Source organism: Rhinoraja longicauda, chromosome 19, assembly GCF_053455715.1.
Source record: "Rhinoraja longicauda isolate Sanriku21f chromosome 19, sRhiLon1.1, whole genome shotgun sequence".
Taxonomy (NCBI): Eukaryota; Metazoa; Chordata; class Chondrichthyes; order Rajiformes; family Arhynchobatidae; genus Rhinoraja; species Rhinoraja longicauda.
The window spans coordinates 23787894-23810195 of record NC_135971.1 but is presented as its reverse complement, the minus strand read 5'-3'; the positions used below and the strand labels follow the sequence as shown (position 1 = coordinate 23810195).

At 46.0% G+C, this 22302-nt stretch overlaps 1 protein-coding gene across 2 annotated transcripts in view; it reads right to left on the bottom strand.

Annotated features, from left to right (window-relative positions):
- The window catches only part of LOC144603199 (stonustoxin subunit beta-like), a 33478-nt gene extending 13635 nt beyond the window's left edge, over positions 1-19843 (bottom strand). Inside the window, exon 1 of one of the 2 annotated variants that reach the window (XM_078416384.1) lies at positions 19601-19843. The gene's annotated coding sequence lies outside the window, so the exon portion shown is untranslated. Of the gene's footprint in view, positions 1-2680; positions 2848-19600 lie in introns of those variants that run through there. The other variant, XM_078416383.1, reaches the window with a different exon arrangement.
- Between the last annotated feature and the right edge of the window lie 2459 nt (positions 19844-22302).

The following is a 22302-nucleotide window of genomic DNA, read 5'->3' as shown; positions in this document are numbered from 1 at the left end:
GCCTGGCGTAATAAAGACTTTACTGTTTTACCACTAACTTTGTTGCATTGTTGTCTGTCTAGAGAAAACAAACGTAAACACATCCACTCACTCAGTCTCTCTGTATCAGCGTTTCTCAACCTTTTTACCCTTGCGGAACCCTTGAAGTGATTTTCATGTCTCAGGGAACCCCTGCATTTTTCTCAAATTTATTGACAATGCAAAAAAAAAAACCCAACGGAAATCATACTGTTTGTTCAAGAGACCTCATAAGGAGAGAGAGAGAAAACAACGCACACAAACTTTTCATAAACTAACAAAAGCATACATAAATATACTTAAATCTTTAAAATTCATATAACATCCCTAAATGATCGGCAAAAATTACTAAATAACATAGATGAATGAGGGACTGTACCTGCACGCTAGGAAGCACAGACAAGATTGATGGAGACCGTGCATGCGTCTGTACTCGAGTGAGTCGCTTCATGAAACACGAATCTGTCACGTACAGCTCCTGTCCACTGACCACTAAAGGCCGTTTGACACTGACGCCGTATAGACGTTGCTAAATATATCCCCTTGGATTATTATACTTTTAAATGATGTGGACCCGTTGGGCCCAAGCCTCTCCGGCAATGTTGCAGCACCCTCTCCTCCCCTCTCCCTCCTCCCCCCTCTCCTCCCCTCTCCCTCCTCCCCCCTCTGTCCACCCTTCCCCTCCCATCCCCCCTTCCTCCCTCCCCTCCCCCCCAATCCATCCCCCCTTATCCCCCCCTCCCTAGGAGATATATTTAAACTTTAAAATGTGAATAACTTTAAAAATATAACACTGATTTCAATGAAACGTCTTCCATTAGCACCATAGGGACGACGGTGAGTAAGGTGGGCCCAAAATTGTCACGATGTCGTGTACCGTTTTGGCTGTTGTTCAGGAACAAACAAACAAACGAGGGTTTTGGCATATAGATAACAGGCTGAAGACTTTATTCTAATACCCAAGATTTTGTCCTAGTATATGCCGTACGTGTATAATAAAATTACGAATATGAAATTAAACCTGGGAACCCCGGTTGAGAAACGTTGCTCTGTACCCTATTGGGGAGTCATTATATCCTCATCGCCACATGACCTCGGTACTATGGTCTGCAGTTTGCTCACCACACAATAGGAAAGGCATGATCCCTGGAGAGGATGCATAGGAGATATCCTGGGACATTATGTGGGTGTTGTCTGAGAGTTATGAAGAGAGACTGCAGAGAGGTTGTGGGGTCAAATGATGGACAAAATTAGGAGAGGCAGAGATTGGAGAGAAAGTGAAGTGATGTGCAGTGGTCAGCACGGAACATCTGATGCCACAGCCCTCAGGACGGCTGTTACGGAGAGGAGACAGTTGCCCACCTCGTCGCAGAGAGGGGTTTCAGATCCTGATGCAAGGGTCCTTGTCACAGTTCATCCCAAACAGCCCCATAACGGAGGGCTCTCTGATTCATGGGATGTACCCAAGGACACATTGAACTGCTGCTGGAAAATCATCAACTCAGGGAAAGACACTCTTTGGTCCGCACAAAATCTTGTGACTTCCCAGCACTGCGAGACGTCCATCGGGGAATGTTGCCGACTGGCCCATTCCAGACTGCAGGAGTACGTGCTGAGGGACGCACTGAAGCTCGGTGCGGTCGACGGCAAGGCTGTGTGTGGGTGGACCACAGTCTAGGGTCTGTCTGCTGTGGGGCATTGGGGGGTAGAAGGGGGGTCACAATCTGCTGGGAATGGCAAAGGTGACTTCTTTAAAGCTAGAAGCAAATACTACTGATTGTGACATTACTGTATAGAGTTTTGCACAATTTCTGTTCCGTATATATTATTTATTCTGAATAAAATTTATATTTTAAATAAAGAAAATCACCCGCCCACTAATGTCTGCAGGCTTGAACCCAAGTGTTTGTCCGAGACGTCTGCCTGGGTAAATTAACACATCCCCCACCCAGAAGCCTGTTGTTCAACAGGAAACCTCCATCCGAAGCAACAAGACCCGAGATCAAGGCAGGCCCCAACTGTTCTAACTGGTAGCTTTATGGGATGGCGAAAGCAACATTAAATCAGCTGAAGCAAAATATACAAGGTAGACACAAAGGAACTGCAGATGCTTGAACATTAAAAAAAAGACACCGAGTGCTGGAGTAACTGAGTAGGTCAGGCAGTATCTCTGAAGAACATAAATAGGTGACGTTTGGGGTCGGGTCCCTTCTTCAAACTAAATATATCACGTGTCCTCGGTGTTCACAGCCCTGCTATTTGCTGCTGTAAAACGCAACACACCTTCAATATCTGTTTTGTCTATTTTATGTTCACAAATGTGCAGCTAATTATGGTGCAATATTCTGATCACGTAGTCACTATGTGGAGTGACTACACTGTAGTGCACTATCAGTGCTGTGGCAGGATGAACCCCTGCCTTTAGCACTCAGAAAACCAACACACAGAGGTGGATACACACCCCCACTACACAGATACCCTGATACATGAGCAGAACACAAAGTGCTGGAGGAACAGGCAGCATCTGTGGAGGGAAATGGACAGACGGCATTTCAGGTCGGGACCCTCCTACAGTGTGAGTTCCTCCAGTGCTTCTTTTGCTGAAGATTCCCGTATGTTTAGCTTCTTGAGTCTCTCTGGGACGTGAATCTGTTTCACTCACCGATCAAGGAAGCGACCGTCTGCAGTTGTAAGGGGATTGCAGCGCTGGCGACGGGACGAATGGTCTCGCTGGGCACAGTCAGTGCTGAGTACAGAGCCAGAACCTCACTGGACTGACCACAAGTCTTGCGCTGGGTGCTCTGATGTACCGAGATGCCTGGAGCAAATACTAGAGCTTACTCCAATGCCAGCTGCGATATCTGCAGAGAAAGGATATACTGAACTTGTTCAAGGGTTGTAGTGGGTTCCTCTTCCTAGACTCGAATGAAGAAGGGCAGTTTCAGTCTTAATATTCCAAGAAACACGGAACAACTAATGACGAGCATCTGATCACAAAAGTGCCAAATGAGGGCACTTTGTGTAATGTACTGTGTGATGTACAGCTAATGGCAGAGTTGTGTGGGGCACAGTTACCCTTCACAGCTACAGTAATCACCCAAGTTTCATGCTTCACTGGAAGCACAAGGAACTGCAGTAGCTAGTTTGCAAAACAAAGACGCAAAATCCTGGAGAACTAAGCGGGTCAGGCAACACCTCAGGAGAACACATGTGCCAGCCACGACTGCCCACAGCCAGGCTAAAATATGCAATGAGCAGCTGACCCTAACTGAGCTTGGCCCGTTACGTTTCTGTGTTGAATGGAAAGACACTTGGGAGACCTGCAGGGTAAGTTTCTTTTTTAAACACGAGAGGGTGGTGGGTGCCTGGAATGTGCTGGCAGGGCTGGTAGTGGAGGCAGATACGAGAATGGCATTTAAGAAGCTTTTCGATAGACAGGAAATGGAGGGATATGAATCTTATGCAGTTTAACCTGGAAACGTGTTCAACAAGGACGTTGCGTGTCAAAGGGCAAGTTCCTGTGCAGTATGTGCTATTAGAAGCGAGTATTTTCCATTACCATATGGTGGTATGTACATCCACCAAATGAAGTGCTTGGAGAGGTTGGCTATGGTAGAAATGAAATCCATTCTCAGCACCGCTTCAGTTTGCCGATCACTAAAACGGGTCAACTACAGATGGCATCTCATCGGCTCTCTGCTCTGCATCATCTGAATGAATGAATAAATATGTTTATTGGCCAAGTATGTACCCATACAAGGAATGTGCCTTGGTGCTCCGCTCGCAAGTAACAACACGAACATACAGTAAACAATTAAGAATAAAGCATAAAACATTAAGAATACAACATTACAGTTTAAACATGTGAGTGAAATAAACCAGAGCAAAAGGAGACTACAGACTTTTCGTTATTCAGTAGAGCTACTATTCGCGGAAACAAAGCTGTTTTTATGTCTGGCTGTGGCTGCTTTGACAGTCCGGAGTCGCCTTCCAGAGGGAAGTGCTTCAAAGAGTTTGTGGTCAGGGTGAGAGGGGTCAGAGATGATCTTGCCCGCTCACTTTTTGGCCCTTGCAGTGTACAGTTCGTCAATGGGGGGAAGGTTGCTGCCAACAACCTCCTCAGCTGATCGAACAATTTGTTGCAGCCTCCGGATGTCGTGCTTGGTGGCTGAGCCAAACCAGACCACGATGGAGAAGGTGAGGATGGACTCAACGATGGCAGTATAGAATTGGGCCATCATTGCCTGTGGCAGATTGTGTTTCCTCAGCTGCCGCAGGAAGTACATCCTCTGTTGGGTCTTTTTGACTGTGGAGTCGATGGTGGCCCCCCATTTAAGGTCCTTGGTGATGATGGTTCCAATGAACTTAAATGGTATGTAGGTAAATTGGCTGGGTAAATGTAAAAATTGTCCCTAGTGGGTGTAGGATAGTGTTAATGTATGGGGATCACTGGGCGGCACGGACTTGGAGGGCCGAAAAGGCCTGTTTCCGGCTGTATATATATGATGATGATGATATGATAAATGACTCCACAGATGTGTAACAGAAACACACATGTTTCTGTATAACAGAAACGCACATGTCAGGCTGCTGTTCATCGAATACAGCTTGCCGTTCAACACCATCATCCCATCCAAACTCATCCAAGACTGAAGCCCCTGAAACCTCCCCTTGCAACTGGACACTTGGCTTTCTCAGTGGCAGTGCAGAAGATAAAAGTGCTGGATTAACTCTCGTCAAGTTGCTCCAGCACTTTGTGTCTATCTTCGGTATAAACCAGCATTAGCAGTTCCTTCCTACAAAGTGCAGATTTTTTAACCTAAAATCAAGGGTCAAGGGTGATGGGAACGCAGGAAAATTGGATTAGGAGGCAGAGATCTGCCATGATTGAATGGCAGAGTGGACTCAATGGACTGAATGGCTTAATTTTACTCCTATAACTTGTGAAATTGTTGTCCCAAAACTACATGTTCCCCTCACACAAAGTCTCTCTGAACCTTCTTGACCAGGTTTCGATGTCAGTCACAGAATCGAAACTCACCAGATTCCTCTCACCCAAGTGCATAATGACAACACTTTCCCATATTAAATTCCATTTGTCCATCTGAAAGAGTCTAAGTACTTACAAAAGAAACAGGTCACAAAATGGTTGCCGGCTTCCTCTTGCACATTGTAAATTGCTTAGCTAAGCAGAAAAAGATAAAGCTGTGTCTAACCTAGAGAAGTACAGCATGTACTTTTACGGGGGGAAAAAAACTGGCCTTTAGTTGGCTTTGCTAAAAAAATAATAAGAATAAGCTGAGATTGCTTTATTTCTAAAAAAAACCCTGACTTACTGATGACTTCTTAATACCTTATATGGACATGGTCTTATTTCTTTCTCTACCTTGTATGGGCATGATGTGAGTGGTGCCACCTCATTCACTGATAAGAAAAGGATATAACTAGACCGTTTTGTCCTTTGTTTCGGGGAGTGGGACACGAGCTGAGCTTGGGTATCTGAAGCCACCCGGTGCTGACCTCCCCACTCCTGCCTGGCGTAATAAAGACTTTACTGTTTTACCACTAACTTTGTTGCATTGTTGTCTGTCTAGAGAAAACAAACTTTAACACATCCACTCACTCAGTCTCTCTGTATCTGCGCTTCTCAACCTTTTTACCCTTGCAGAACCCTTGAAATAATTTTCATGTCTCAGGGAACCCCTGCATTTTTCTCAAATTTATTGACAATGCAAAAAAAAAAACCCAACGGAAATCATACTGTTTGTTCAAGAGACCTCATAAGGAGAGAGAGAGAAAACAACGCACACAAACTTTTCATAAACTAACAAAAACATAGGTGAATGAGGGACTGTACCTGCACGGTAGGAAGCACAGACAAGCAGCGGTAGAGTTGCTGCTTTACAGCGAATGCAGCGCCGGAGACTCAGGTTCGATCCTGACTACGGGTGCTGCTCTGTAAGGAGTTTGTACGTTCTCCCCGTGACCTGCGTGGGTTTTCTCCGAGATCTTCGGTTTCCTCCCCCACTCCAAAGACGTACAGGTATGTAGGTTAATTGGCTGGGTAAATGTAAAAATTGTCCCTAGTGGGTGTAGGATAGTGTTAATGTACGAGGATCGCTGGGCGGCACGGACTTGGAGGGCCGAAAAGGCCTGTTTCCGGCTGTATATATATGATATGATATGATATGATGGAGACCGTGCATGCGTCTGTACTCGAGTGAGTCACTTCATGATACACGAATCCGTCACGTACAGCTCCTGTCCACTGACCACTAAAGGCCGTTTGACACTGACGCCATATAGACGTTGCTAAATATATCCTCTTGGATTATTATACTTTTAAATGATGTGGACCCGTTGGGCCCAAGCCTCTCCAGCAATGTTGCAGCACCCTCTTCTCTCCTCTCCCGCTCTCCCCTCTCCCTCCTCCCCCTCCCATCCCCCTTTCCTCCCTCCCCCCTATCCCTCTCCCCTCCCCCCCACTCCATCCCCCCTCAACCCCCCCTTACACCCCCCCTCCCTAGGAGATAGATTTAAACTTTAAAATGTGAATAACGTTAAAAATATAACACGGATTTCAATGAAACGTCTTCCATTAGCACCAAAGGGACGACGGTGAGTAAGGTGGGCCTAAAATTGTTGCGCTATCGTGTACCGTTTTGGCTGTAGTTCAGGAACAAACAAACAAGAGTTTTAGTATATAGATAACAGGCTGAAGACTTTATTCTAATACCCAAGATTTTGTCCTAGAATATGCCGTACGTGTATAATAAAATTACGAATATGAAATTAAACCTGGGAACCCCGGTTGAGAAACGTTGCTCTGTACCCTATTGGAGAGTCATTATATCCTCATCGCCACATGACCTCGGTACTATGGTCTGCAGTTTGCTCACCACACAATAGGAAAGGCATGATCCCTGGAGAGGATGCAGAGGAGATATCCTGGGACATTATGTGGGTGTTGTCTGAGAGTTATGAAGAGAGACTGCAGAGAGGTTGTGGGGTCAAATGATGGACAAAATTAGGAGGGGCAGAGATTGGAGAGAAAGTGAAGTGATGTGCAGTGGTCAGCACGGAACATCTGATGCCACAGCCCTCAGGACGGCTGTTACGGAGAGGAGACAGTTGCCCACCTCGTCACAGAGAGGGGTTTCAGATCCCGATGCAAGGGTCCTTGTCACGGTTCATCCCAAACAGCCCCATAACGGAGGGCTCTCTGATTCTTTGGATGTACCCAAGGACACATTGAAGTGCTGCTGGAAAATCATCAACTCGGTGAAAGACAGTCTTTGGTCCGCACAAAATCTTGTGACTTCCCAGCACCGCGAGACGTCCATCGGGGAATGTTGTCGACTGGCCCATTCCAGACTGCAGGAGTACGTGCTGAGGGACACACTGAAGCTCGGTGCGGTTGATGGCAAGACTGTGTGTGGGTGGACCACAGTCTAGGGTCTGTCCGCTGTGGGGCATTGGGGGGGAGAAGGGGGGGGGGTCACAATCTGCTTGGGATGGCAAAGGTGACTTCTTTAAAGCTAGAAGCAAATACTACTGATTGTGACATTACTGTATAGAGTTTTGCACAATTTCTGTTCTGTATATATTATTTATTCTGAGAAAAATTTATATTTTAAATAAAGAAAATCACCCGCCCACTAATGTCTGCAGGCTTGAACCCAAGTGTTTGTCCGAGACGTCTGCCTGGGTAAATTAACACATCCCCCACCCAGAAGCCTGTTGTTCAACAGGAAACCTCCATCCGAAGCAACAAGACCCGAGATCAAGGCAGGCCCCAACTGTTCTAACTGGTAGCTTTATGGGATGGCGAAAGCAACATAAATCAGCTGATGCAAAATATACAAGGGACACACAAAGGAACTGCAGATGCTGGAACATTTTTTTAAAAAGACACCGAGTGCTGGAGTAACTAAGTAGGTCAGGCAGTATCTCTGAAGAACATAAATAGGTGACGTTTGGGGTCGGGTCCTTTCTTCAAACTAAATATAACACGTGTCCTCGGTGTTCACAGCCCTGCTATTTGCTGCTGTAAAACGCAACACACCTTCAATATCTGTTTTATGTATTTTATGTTCAGAAATGTGCAGCTAATTATGGTGCAATATTCTGATCACGTAGTCACTGTGTGGAGTGACTACACTGTAGTGCACTATCAGTGCTGTGGCAGGATGAACCCCTGCCTTTAGCACTCAGAAAACCAACACACAGAGGTGGATACACACCCCCACTACACAGATACCCTGATACATGAGCAGAACACAAAGTGCTGGAGGAACAGGCAGCATCTGTGGAGGGAAATGGACAGAAGGCATTTCAGGTCGGGACCCTCCTACAGTGTGAGTTCCTCCAGTGCTTCTTTTGCTGAAGATTCCCGCATGTTTAGGTTCTTGAGTCTCTCTGGGACGTGAATCTATTTCACTCACCAATCAAGGAAGCGACCGTCTGCAGTTGTAAGGGGATTGCAGCGCTGGCGACGGGACGAATGGTCTCGCTGGGCACAGTCAGTGCTGAGTACAGAGCCAGAACCTCACTGGACTGACCACAAGCCTTGCGCTGGGTGCTCTGATGTACCGAGATGCCTGGAGCAAATACTAGAGCTGACTCCAATGCCAGCTGCGATATCTGCAGAGAAAGGATATTCTGAACTTGTGAAGGGTTGTAGTGGGTTCCTCTTCCTAGACTCGAATGAAGAAGGGCAGTTTCATTCTTAATATTCCTAGAAACACGGAACAACTAATGACAAGCATCAGACCACAAAAGTGCCAAATGAGGGCACTTTGTGTAATATACTGTGTGACGTACAGCTAATGGCAGAGTTGTGTGGGGCACAGTTACCCTTCACAGCTACAGTAATCACCCAAGTTTCATGCTTCACTGGAAGCACAAGGAACTGCAGTTGCTGGTTTGCAAAAAAAAGACGCAAAGCGCTGGAGGAACTAAGCGGGTCAGGCAACATCTCAGGAGAACACATGTGCCAGCCACGACTGCCCACAGCCAGGCTAAAATATGCACCGAGCAGCTGACCCTAACTTTGCTTGGCCCGTTACGTTTCTGTGTTGAATGGAAAGACACTTGGGAGACGTGCAGGGTAAGTTTCTTTTTTAAACACGAGAGGGTGGAGGGTGCCTGGAATGTGCTGGCAGGGCTGGTAGTGGAGGTAGATACGAGAATGGCATTTAAGAAGCTTTTCGATAGACAGGAAATGGAGGGATATGAATCTTATGCAGTTTAACCTGGAAACGTGTTCAACAAGGACGTTGCGTGTCAAAGGGCAAGTTCCTGTGCTGTATGTGCTATTAGAAGCGAGTATTTTCGATTACCAATGTACATCCACCAAATGAAGTGCTTGGAGAGGTTGGCTATGGTAGAAATGAATTCCATTCTCAGCACCGCTTCAGTTTGCCGATCACTAAAACGGGTCAACTACAGATGGCATCTCATCGGCTCTCTGCTCTGCATCATCTGAATGAATGAATAAATAAGTTTATTGGCCAAGTATGTACCCATACAAGGAATGTGCCTTGGTGCTCCGCTCGCAAGTAACAACACGAACATACAGTAAACAATTAAGAATAAAGCAGAAAACATTAAGAATACAACATTACAGTTTAAACATGTGAGTGAAATAAACCAGAGCAAAAAGAGACTACAGACTTTTGGTTATTGAGCTACTATTTGCGGAAAAAAGCTGTTTTTATGTCTGGCTGTGGCTGCTTTGACAGTCCGGAGTCGCCTTCCAGAGGGAAGTGCTTCAAAGAGTTTGTGGTCAGGGTGAGAGGGGTCAGAGATGATCTTGCCCGCTCACTTTTTGGCCCTTGCAGTGTACAGTTCGTCAATGGGGGGAAGGTTGCTGCCAACAACCTCCTCAGCTGATCGAACAATTTGTTGCAGCCTCCGGATGTCGTGCTTGGTGGCTGAGCCAAACCAGACCACGATGGAGAAGGTGAGGATGGACTCAACGATGGCAGTATAGAATTGGGCCATCATTGCCTGTGGCAGATTGTGTTTCCTCAGCTGCCGCAGGAAGTACATCCTCTGTTGGGTCTTTTTGACTGTGGAGTCGATGGTGGCCCCCCATTTAAGGTCCTTGGTGATGATGGTTCCAATGAACTTAAATGGTATGTAGGTAAATTGGCTGGGTAAATGTAAAAATTGTCCCTAGTGGGTGTAGGATAGTGTTAATGTACGGGGATCACTGGGCGGCACGGACTTGGAGGGCCGAAAAGGCCTGTTTCCGGCTGTATATATATGATGATGATGATATGATAAATGACTCCACAGATGTGTAACAGAAACACACATGTTTCTGTATAACAGAAACGCACATGTCAGGCTGCTGTTCATCAAATACAGCTTGCCGTTCAACACCATCATCCCATCCAAACTCATCCAAGACTGAAGCCCCTGAAACCTCCCCTTGCAACTGGACACTTGGCTTTCTCAGTGGCAGTGCAGAAGATAAAAGTGCTGGATTAACTCTCGTCAAGTTGCTCCAGCACTTTGTGTCTATCTTCGGTATAAACCAGCATTAGCAGTTCCTTCCTACAAAGTGCAGATTTTTTAACCTAAAATCAAGGGTCAAGGGTGATGGGAACGCAGGAAAATTGGATTAGGAGGCAGAGATCTGCCATGATTGAATGGCAGAGTGGACTCGATGGACTGAATGGCTTAATTTTACTCCTATAACTTGTGAAATTGTTGTCCCAAAACTACATGTTCCCCTCACACAAAGTCTCTCTGAACCTTCTTGACCAGGTTTCGATGTCAGTCACAGAATCGAAACTCACCAGATTCCTCTCACCCAAGTGCATAATGACAACACTTCTCCATATTAAATTCCATTTGTCCATCTGAAAGAGTCTAAGTACTTACAAAAGAAACAGGTCACAAAATGGTTGCCGGCTTCTTCTTGGACATTGTAAATTGCTTAGCTAAGCAGAAAAAGATAAAGCTGTGTCTAACCTAGAGAAGTACAGCATGTACTTTTACGGGGGGAAAAAACTGGCCTTTAGTTGGCTTTGCTAAAAAAATAATAAGAATAAGCTGAGATTGCTTTATTTCTAAAAAAAACCCTGACTTACTGATGACTTCTTAATACCTTATATGGACATGGTCTTACTTCTTTCTCTACCTTGTATGGGCATGATGTGAGTGGTGCCACCTCATTCACTGATAAGAAAAGGATATAACTATACCGTTTTGTCCTTTGTTTCGGGGAGTGGGACACGAGCTGAGCTTGGGTATCTGAAGCCACCCGGTGCTGACCTCCCCACTCCCGCCTGGCGTAATAAAGACTTTACTGTTTTACCACTAACTTTGTTGCATTGTTGTCTGTCTAGAGAAAACAAACCTTAACACATCCCCTCACTCAGTCTCTCTGTATCAGCGCTGCTCAACCTTTTTACCCTTGCGGAACCCTTGAAATAATTTTCATGTCTCAGGGAACCCCTGCATTTTTCTCAAATTTATTGACAATGCAAAAAAAAAAACCCAACGGAAATCATACTGTTTGTTCAAGAGACCTCATAAGGAGAGAGAGAGAAAACAACGCACACAAACTTTTCATAAACTAACAAAAACATAGGTGAATGAGGGACTGTACCTGCACGGTAGGAAGCACAGACAAGCAGCGGTAGAGTTGCTGCTTTACAGCGAATGCAGCGCCGGAGACTCAGGTTCGATCCTGACTACGGGTGCTGCTCTGTAAGGAGTTTGTACGTTCTCCCCGTGACCTGCGTGGGTTTTCTCCGAGATCTTCGGTTTCCTCCCCCACTCCAAAGACGTACAGGTATGTAGGTTAATTGGCTGGGTAAATGTAAAAATTGTCCCTAGTGGGTGTAGGATAGTGTTAATGTACGGGGATCGCTGGGCGGCACGGACTTGGAGGGCCGAAAAGGCCTGTTTCCGGCTGTATATATATGATATGATATGATATGATGGAGACCGTGCATGCGTCTGTACTCGAGTGAGTCACTTCATGATACACGAATCCGTCACGTACAGCTCCTGTCCACTGACCACTAAAGGCCGTTTGACACTGACGCCATATAGACGTTGCTAAATATATCCTCTTGGATTATTATACTTTTAAATGATGTGGACCCATTGGGCCCAAGCCTCTCCAGCAATGTTGCAGCACCCTCTTCTCTCCTCTCCCGCTCTCCCCTCTCCCTCCTCCCCCTCCCATCCCCCCTTCCTCCCTCCCCCCTATCCCTCTCCCCTCCCCCCCCCACTCCATCCCCCCTCAACCCCCCCTTACACCCCCCCTCCCTAGGAGATAGATTTAAACTTTAAAATGTGAATAACGTTAAAAATATAACACTGATTTCAATGAAACGTCTTCCATTAGCACCAAAGGGACGACGGTGAGTAAGGTGGGCCTAAAATTGTTGCGCTATCGTGTACCGTTTTGGCTGTAGTTCAGGAACAAACAAACAAGAGTTTTAGTATATAGATAACAGGCTGAAGACTTTATTCTAATACCCAAGATTTTGTCCTAGAATATGCCGTACGTGTATAATAAAATTACGAATATGAAATTAAACCTGGGAACCCCGGTTGAGAAACGTTGCTCTGTACCCTATTGAAGAGTCATTATATCCTCATCGCCACATGACCTCGGTACTATGGTCTGCAGTTTGCTCACCACACAATAGGAAAGGCATGATCCCTGGAGAGGATGCAGAGGAGATATCCTGGGACATTATGTGGGTGTTGTCTGAGAGTTATGAAGAGAGACTGCAGAGAGGTTGTGGGGTCAAATGATGGACAAAATTAGGAGGGGCAGAGATTGGAGAGAAAGTGAAGTGATGTGCAGTGGTCAGCACGGAACATCTGATGCCACAGCCCTCAGGACGGCTGTTACGGAGAGGAGACAGTTGCCCACCTCGTCGCAGAGAGGGGTTTCAGATCCTGATGCAAGGGTCCTTGTCACAGTTCATCCCAAACAGCCCCATAACGGAGGGCTCTCTGATTCATGGGATGTACCCAAGGACACATTGAAGTGCTGCTGGAAAATCATCAACTCGGGGAAAAACACTCTTTGGTCCGCACAAAATCTTGTGACTTCCCAGCTTCCCAGATGTCCATCAGGGAATGTTGCCGACTGGCCCATTCCAGACTGCAGGAGTACGTGCTGAGGGATACACTGAAGCTCGGTGCGGTCGATGGCAAAGCTGTGTGTGGGTGGACCACAGTCTAGGGTCTGTCCGCTGTGGGGCATTGGGGGGGGGGGGAAGGGGGGTCACAATCTGCTGGGAATGGCAAAGGTGACTTCTTTAAAGCTAGAAGCAAATACTACTGATTGTGACATTACTGTATAGAGTTTTGAACAATTTCTGTTCCGTATATATTATTTATTCTGAATAAATTTTATATTTTAAATAAAGAAAATCACCCGCCCACTAATGTCTGCAGGCTTGAACCCAAGTGTTTGTCCGAGACGTCTGCCTGGGTAAATTAACACATCCCCCACCCAGAAGCCTGTTGTTCAACAGGAAACCTCCATCCGAAGTAACGACCCGAGATTAAGGCAGGCCCCAACTGTTCTAACTGGTAGCTTTATGGGATGGCGAAAGCAACATTAAATCAGCTGAAGCAAAATATACAAGGTAGACACAAAGGAACTGCAGATGCTTGAACATTAAAAAAAAGACACCGAGTGCTGGAGTAACTGAGTAGGTCAGGCAGTATCTCTGAAGAACATAAATAGGTGACGTTTGGGGTCGGGTCCCTTCTTCAAACTAAATATATCACGTGTCCTCGGTGTTCACAGCCCTGCTATTTGCTGCTGTAAAACGCAACACACCTTCAATATCTGTTTTGTCTATTTTATGTTCAGAAATGTGCAGCTAATTATGGTGCAATATTCTGATCACGTAGTCACTGTGTGGAGTGACTACACTGTAGTGCACTATCAGTGCTGTGGCAGGATGTACCCCTGCCTTTAGCACTCAGAAAACCAACACACAGAGGTGGATACACACCCCCACTGCACAGATAACCTGATACATGAGCAGAACACAAAGTGCTGGAGGAACAGGCAGCATCTGTGGAGGGAAATGGACAGACGGCATTTCAGGTCGGGACCCTCCTACAGTGTGAGTTCCTCCAGTGCTTCTTTTGCTGAAGATTCCCTATGTTTAGCTTCTTGAGTCTCTCTGGGTCGTGAATCTGTTTCACTCACCGATCAAGGAAGCGACCGTCTGCAGTTGTAAGGGGATTGCAGCGCTGGCGACGGGACGAATGGTCTCGCTGGGCACAGTCAGTGCTGAGTACAGAGCCAGAACCTCACTGGACTGACCACAAGTCTTGCGCTGGGTGCTCTGATGTACCGAGATGCCTGGAGCAAATACTAGAGCTTACTCCAATGCCAGCTGCGATATCTGCAGAGAAAGGATATACTGAACTTGTTCAAGGGTTGTAGTGGGTTCCTCTTCCTAGACTCGAATGAAGAAGGGCAGTTTCAGTCTTAATATTCCAAGAAACACGGAACAACTAATGACGAGCATCAGATCAAAAAGTGCCAAATGAGGGCACTTTGTGTAATGTACTGTGTGAGATACAACTAATGGCAGAGTTGTGTGGGGCACAGTTACCCTTCACAGCTACAGTAATCACCCAAGTTTCATGCTTCACTGGAAGCACAAGGAACTGCAGTAGCTAGTTTGCAAAACAAAGACGCAAAATCCTGGAGAACTAAGCGGGTCAGGCAACACCTCAGGAGAACACATGTGCCAGCCACGGCTGCCCACAGCCAGGCTAAAATATGCAATGAGCAGCTGACCCTAACTGAGCTTGGCCCGTTACGTTTCTGTGTTGAATGGAAAGACACTTGGGAGACCTGCAGGGTAAGTTTCTTTTTTAAACACGAGAGGGTGGTGGGTGCCTGGAATGTGCTGGCAGGGCTGGTAGTGGAGGCAGATACGGGAATGGCATTTAAGAAGCTTTTCGATAGACTGGAAATGGAGGGATATGAATCTTATGCAGTTTAACCTGGAAACGTGTTCAACAAGGACGTTGCGTGTCAAAGGGCAAGTTCCTGTGCAGTATGTGCTATTAGAAGCGAGTATTTTCCATTACCATATGGTGGTATGTACATCTACCAAATGAAGTGCTTGGAGAGGTTGGCTATGGTAGAAATGAATTCCATTCTCACCACCGCTTCAGTTTGCCGATCACTAAAACGGGTCAACTACAGATGGCATCTCACTGGCTCTCTGCTCTGCATCATCTGAATGAATGAATAAATAAGTTTATTGGCCAAGTATGTACCCATACAAGGAATGTGCCTTGGTGCTCCGCTCGCAAGTAACAACACGAACATACAGTAAACAATTAAGAATAAAGCATAAAACATTAAGAATACAACATTACAGTTTAAACATGTGAGTGAAATAAACCAGAGCAAAAGGAGACTACAGACTTTTCGTTATTCAGTAGAGCTACTATTCGCGGAAAAAAGCTGTTTTTATGTCTGGCTGTGGCTGCTTTGACAGTCCGGAGTTGCCTTCCAGAGGGAAGTGCTTCAAAGAGTTTGTGGTCAGGGTGAGAGGGGTCAGAGATGATCTTGCCCGCTCACTTCTTGGCCCTTGCAGTGTATAGTTCGTCAATGGGGGGTGGAAGGTTGCAGCAAACAACCTCCTCAGCTGATCGAACAATTTGTTGCAGCCTCCGGATGTCGTGCTTGGTGGCTGAGCCAAACCAGACCATGATGGAGAAGGTGAGGATGGACTCAACGATGGCAGTATAGAATTGGGCCATCATTGCCTGTGGCAGATTGTGTTTCCTCAGCTGCCGCAGGAAGTACATCCTCTGTTGGGCCTTTTAGACTGTGGAGTCGATGGTGGCCCCCCATTTAAGGTCCTTGGTGATGATGGTTCCAAGGAACTTAAATGGCTCCACAGATGTGTAACAGAAACGCACATGTTTCTGTATAACAGAAACGCACATGTCAGGCTTCTGTTAATCGAATGCAGCTTGCCGTTCAACACCATCGTCCCATCCAAACTCATCCAAGACTGAAGCCCCTGAAACCTCCCCTTGCAACTGGACATTTGGTTTTCTCAGTGGCAGTGCAGAAGATAAAAGTGCTGGATTAACTCTCGTCAAGTTGCTCCAGCACTTTGTGTCTATCTTCGGTATAAACCAGCATTAGCAGTTCCTTCCTACAAAGTGCAGATTTTTTAACCTAAAATCAAGGGTCAAGGGTGATGGGAACGCAGGAAAATTGGATTAGGAGGCAGAGATCTGCCATGATTGAATGGCAGAGTGGACTCAATGGACTGAATGGCTTAATTTTACTCCTATAACTTGTGAAATTGTTGTCCCAAAACTACATGTTCCCCTCACACAAAGTCTCTCTGAACCTTCCTGACCAGGTTTCCATTTCAGTCACAGAATCGAAACTCACCAGATTCCTCTTACCCAAGTGCATAATGACAACACTTCCCCATATTAAATTCCATTTGTCCATCTGAAAGAGTCTAAGTACTTACAAAAGAAACAGGTCACAAAATGGTTGCCGGCTTCTTGCACATTGTAAATTGCTTAGCTAAGCAGAAAAAGATAAAGCTGTGTCTAACCTAGAGAAGTACAGCATGTACTTTTACGGTGGGAAAAAAACTGGCCTTTAGTTGGCTTTGCTAAAAAAATAATAAGAATAAGCTGTGATTGCTTTATTTCTAAAAAAAACCTGACTTACTGATGACTTCTTAATACCTTATATGGACATGGTCTTATTTCTTTCTCTACCTTGTATGGGCATGATGTGAGTGGTGCCACCTCATTCACTGATAAGAAAAAGATATAACTAGACCGTTTTGTCCTTTGTTTCGGGGAGTGGGACACGAGCTGAGCTTGGGTATCTGAAGACACCCGGTGCTGACCTCCCCACTCCCGCCTGGAGTAATAAAGACTTTACTGTTTTACCACTAACTTTGTTGCATTGTTGTCTGTCTAGAGAAAACAAACTTTAACACATCCACTCACTCAGACTCTCTGTATCAGCGCTTCTCAACCTTTTTACCCTTGCGGAGCCCTTGAAATAATTTTCATGTCTCGGGGAACCCCGGCATTTTTCTCAAATTTATTGACAATGCAAAAAAAACAAACCCAACGGAAATCATACTGTTTGTTCAAGAGACCTCATAAGGAGAGAGAGAGAAAACAACGCACACAAACTTTTCATAAACTAACAAAAGCATACATAAATATACTTAAATCTTTAAAATTCATATAACATCCCTAAATGATCGGCAAAAATTACTAAATAACATAGATGAATGAGGGACAGTACCTGCACGCTAGGAAGCACAGACAAGACTGATGGAGACCGTGCATGCGTCTGTACTCGAGTGAGTCACTTCATGAAACACGAATCTGTCACGTACAGCTCCTGTCCACTGACCACTAAAGGCCGTTTGACACTGACGCCGTATAGACGTTGCTAAATATATCCCCTTGGATTATTATACTTTTAAATGATGTGGACCCGTTGGGCCCAAGCCTCTCCGGCAATGTTGCAGCACCCTCTCCTCCCCTCTCCCTCCTCCCCCCTCTGTCCACCCTTCCCCTCCCATCCCCCCTTCCTCCCTCCCCTCCCCCCCAATCCATCCCCCCTTATCCCCCCTCCCTCCCTAGGAGATAGATTTAAACTTTAAAATGTGAATAACTTTAAAAATATAACACTGATTTCAATGAAACGTCTTCCATTAGCACCATAGGGACAACGGTGAGTAAAGTGGGCCTAAAATTGTCACGATGTCGTGTACCGTTTTGGCTGTTGTTCAGGAACAAACAAACAAACGAGGGTTTTAGCATATAGATAACAGGCTGAAGACTTTATTCTAATACCCAAGATTTTGTCCTAGTATATGCCGTATGTGTATAATAAAATTACGAATATGAAATTAAACCTGGGAACCCCGGTTGAGAAACGTTGCTCTGTACCCTATTGGAGAGTCATTATATCCTCATCGCCACATGACCTCGGTACTATGGTCTGCAGTTTGCTCACCACACAATAGGAAAGGCATGATCCCTGGAGAGGATGCAGAGGAGATATCCTGGGACATTATGTGGGTGTTGTCTGAGAGTTATGAAGAGAGACTGCAGAGAGGTTGTGGGGTCAAATGATGGACAAAATTAGGAGGAGCAGAGATTGGAGAGGAAGTGAAGTGATGTGCAGTGGTCAGCACGGAACATCTCATGCCACAGCCCTCAGGACGGCTGTTACGGAGAGGAGACAGTTGCCCACCTCGTCACAGAGAGGGGTTTCAGATCCCGATGCAAGGGTCCTTGTCACGGTTCATCCCAAACAGCCCCATAACGGAGGGCTCTCTGATTCTTTGGATGTACCCAAGGACACATTGAAGTGCTGCTGGAAAATCATCAACTCGGTGAAAGACAGTCTTTGGTTCGCACAAAATCTTGTGACTTCCCAGCACCGCGAGACGTCCATCGGGGAATGTTGTCGACTGGCCCATTCCAGACTGCAGGAGTACGTGCTGAGGGACACACTGAAGCTCGGTGCGGTTGATGGCAAGACTGTGTGTGGGTGGACCACAGTCTAGGGTCTGTCCGCTGTGGGGCATTGGGGGGGAGAAGGGGGGGGGGTCACAATCTGCTGGGGATGGCAAAGGTGACTTCTTTAAAGCTAGAAGCAAATACTACTGATTGTGACATTACTGTATAGAGTTTTGCACAATTTCTGTTCTGTATATATTATTTATTCTGAGAAAAATTTATATTTTAAATAAAGAAAATCACCCGCCCACTAATGTCTGCAGGCTTGAACCCAAGTGTTTGTCCGAGACGTCTGCCTGGGTAAATTAACACATCCCCCACCCAGAAGCCTGTTGTTCAACAGGAAACCTCCATCCGAAGCAACAAGACCCGAGATCAAGGCAGGCCCCAACTGTTCTAACTGGTAGCTTTATGGGATGGCGAAAGCAACATAAATCAGCTGAAGCAAAATATACAAGGGAGACACAAAGGAACTGCAGATGCTGGAACATTTTTTAAAAAAGACACCGAGTGCTGGAGTAACTAAGTAGGTCAGGCAGTATCTCTGAAGAACATAAATAGGTGACGTTTGGGGTCGGGTCCTTTCTTCAAACTAAATATAACACGTGTCCTCGGTGTTCACAGCCCTGCTATTTGCTGCTGTAAAACGCAACACACCTTCAATATCTGTTTTATGTATTTTATGTTCAGAAATGTGCAGCTAATTATGGTGCAATATTCTGATCACGTAGTCACTGTGTGGAGTGACTACACTGTAGTGCACTATCAGTGCTGTGGCAGGATGAACCCCTGCCTTTAGCACTCAGAAAACCAACACACAGAGGTGGATACACACCCCCACTACACAGATACCCTGATACATGAGCAGAACACAAAGTGCTGGAGGAACAGGCAGCATCTGTGGAGGGAAATGGACAGAAGGCATTTCAGGTCGGGACCCTCCTACAGTGTGAGTTCCTCCAGTGCTTCTTTTGCTGAAGATTCCCGCATGTTTAGGTTCTTGAGTCTCTCTGGGACGTGAATCTATTTCACTCACCGATCAAGGAAGCGACCGTCTGCAGTTGTAAGCGGATTGCAGCGCTGGCGACGGGACGAATGGTCTCGCTGGGCACAGTCAGTGCTGAGTACAGAGCCAGAACCTCACTGGACTGACCACAAGCCTTGCGCTGGGTGCTCTGATGTACCGAGATGCCTGGAGCAAATACTAGAGCTGACTCCAATGCCAGCTGCGATATCTGCAGAGAAAGGATATTCTGAACTTGTGAAGGGTTGTAGTGGGTTCCTCTTCCTAGACTCGAATGAAGAAGGGCAGTTTCATTCTTAATATTCCTAGAAACACGGAACAATTAATGACAAGCATCAGATCACAAAAGTGCCAAATGAGGGCACTTTGTGTAATGTACTGTGTGATGTACAGCTAATGGCAGAGTTGTGTGGGGCACAGTTACCCGTCACAGCTACAGTAATCACCCAAGTTTCATGCTTCACTGGAAGCACAAGGAACTGCAGTTGCTGGTTTGCAAAAAAAAGACGCAAAGCGCTGGAGGAACTAAGCGGGTCAGGCAACATCTCAGGAGAACACATGTGCCAGCCACGACTGCCCACAGCCATGCTAAAATATGCACCGAGCAGCTGACCCTAACTTTGCTTGGCCCGTTACGTTTCTGTGTTGAATGGAAAGACACTTGGGAGACGTGCAGGGTAAGTTTCTTTTTTAAACACGAGAGGGTGGAGGGTGCCTGGAATGTGCTGGCAGGGCTGGTAGTGGAGGCAGATACGAGAATGGCATTTAAGAAGCTTTTCGATAGACAGGAAATGGAGGGATATGAATCTTATGCAGTTTAACCTGGAAACGTGTTCAACAAGGACGTTGCGTGTCAAAGGGCAAGTTCCTGTGCAGTATGTGCTATTAGAAGCGAGTATTTTCCATTACCATATGGTGGTATGTACATCTACCAAATGAAGTGCTTGGAGAGGTTGGCTATGGTAGAAATGAATTCCATTCTCACCACCGCTTCAGTTTGCCGATCACTAAAACGGGTCAACTACAGATGGCATCTCACTGGCTCTCTGCTCTGCATCATCTGAATGAATGAATAAATAAGTTGGCCAAGTATGTACCCATACAAGGAATGTGCCTTGGTGCTCTGCTCGCAAGTAACAACACGAACATACAGTAAGCAATTAAGAATAAAGCATAAAACATTAAGAATACAACATTACGTTTAAACATGTGAGTGAAATAAACCAGAGCAAAAAGAGACTACAGACTTTTGGTTATTGAGTAGAGCTACTATTCGCGGAAAAAAGCTGTTTTTATGTCTGGCTGTGGCTGCTTTGACAGTCCGGAGTCGCCTTCCAGAGGGAAGTGCTTCAAAGAGTTTGTGGTCAGGGTGAGAGGGGTCAGAGATGATCTTGCCTGCTCACTTCTTGGCCCTTGCAGTGTACAGTTCGTCAATGGGGGTGGAAGGTTGCTGCCAACAACCACCTCAGCTGATCGAACAATTTGTTGCAGCCTCCGGATGTCGTGCTTGGTGGCTGAGCCAAACCAGACCACGATGGAGAAGGTGAGGATGGACTCAACGATGGCAGTATAGAATTGGACTATCATTGCCTGTGGCAGATTGTGTTTCCTCAGCTGCCGCAGGAAGTACATCCTCTGTTGGGCCTTTTAGACTGTGGAGTCGATGGTGGCCCCCCATTTAAGGTACTTGGTGATGATGGTTCCAATGAACTTAAATGACTCCACAGATGTGTAACAGAAACGCACATGTTTCTCTATAACAGAAACGCACATGTCAGGCTGCTGTTCATCGAATGCAGCTTGCCGTTCAACACCATCATCCCATCCAAACTCATCCAAGACTGAAGCCCCTGAAACCTCCCCTTGCAACTGGACACTTGGCTTTCTCAGTGGCAGTGCAGAAGATAAAAGTGCTGGATTAACTCTCGTCAAGTTGCTCCAGCACTTTGTGTCTAACTTCGGCATAAACCAGCATTAGCAGTTCCTTTCTACAAAGTGCAGATTTTTTAACCTAAAATCAACCACTCAGAAAAAATATATCTACCAAATAAAGTGCAAAAGTCTCTTCTGATATTCTCAGCATTTATATATTCATTATTGTTATATTATGTAGTGTTTGCAAACTATTCTTATACCAACCACCCCTGCCACTCATGAGGTCCCTGGGTTGATATCCATTCTCTTGTTTGAGACAAGGACTATGTCCACCAATGTCCAGCAGCAGAAGGACTCAGCCTGTGGTCCTTCCCCACGGAGCCTTGGCATTGGCTGCACCGAGCTTCAGCGAGTCCCTCAGCATGTGCTCCTGTAGTCTGGACTGGACCAGTCGCCGAAAGGGCATCTTTCACCGAGTTGACGATCTTCCAGAAACATGACGTACTCTCCGAATGTGTCCCTGGGAACAGTCCATAAATCAGAGTGTCCTATGTTATGGAGCTGATTGTGATGAACTGTAAAAAAGGACCCTTGCATCATTCTCAAGGTTTCAAGGTCGGTTTATTGTCACATGTACCAATTAAGGTACAGTGAAATTTGATTTACCATTCTCCCGACTCTCTTCGCAAATCCGCACTCTGCAAAAAGGTGGGCAACCGTCTCCTCTCTGCAGCAGCCGTCCTGAGGGCAGCGTGCACTGGTAGTAAGATTGCTTCCACCATTAATAAACCGTTGCGGGAAGGATCTGACTGGGAGGGGCCCTCTCACCTCCAGCCAAG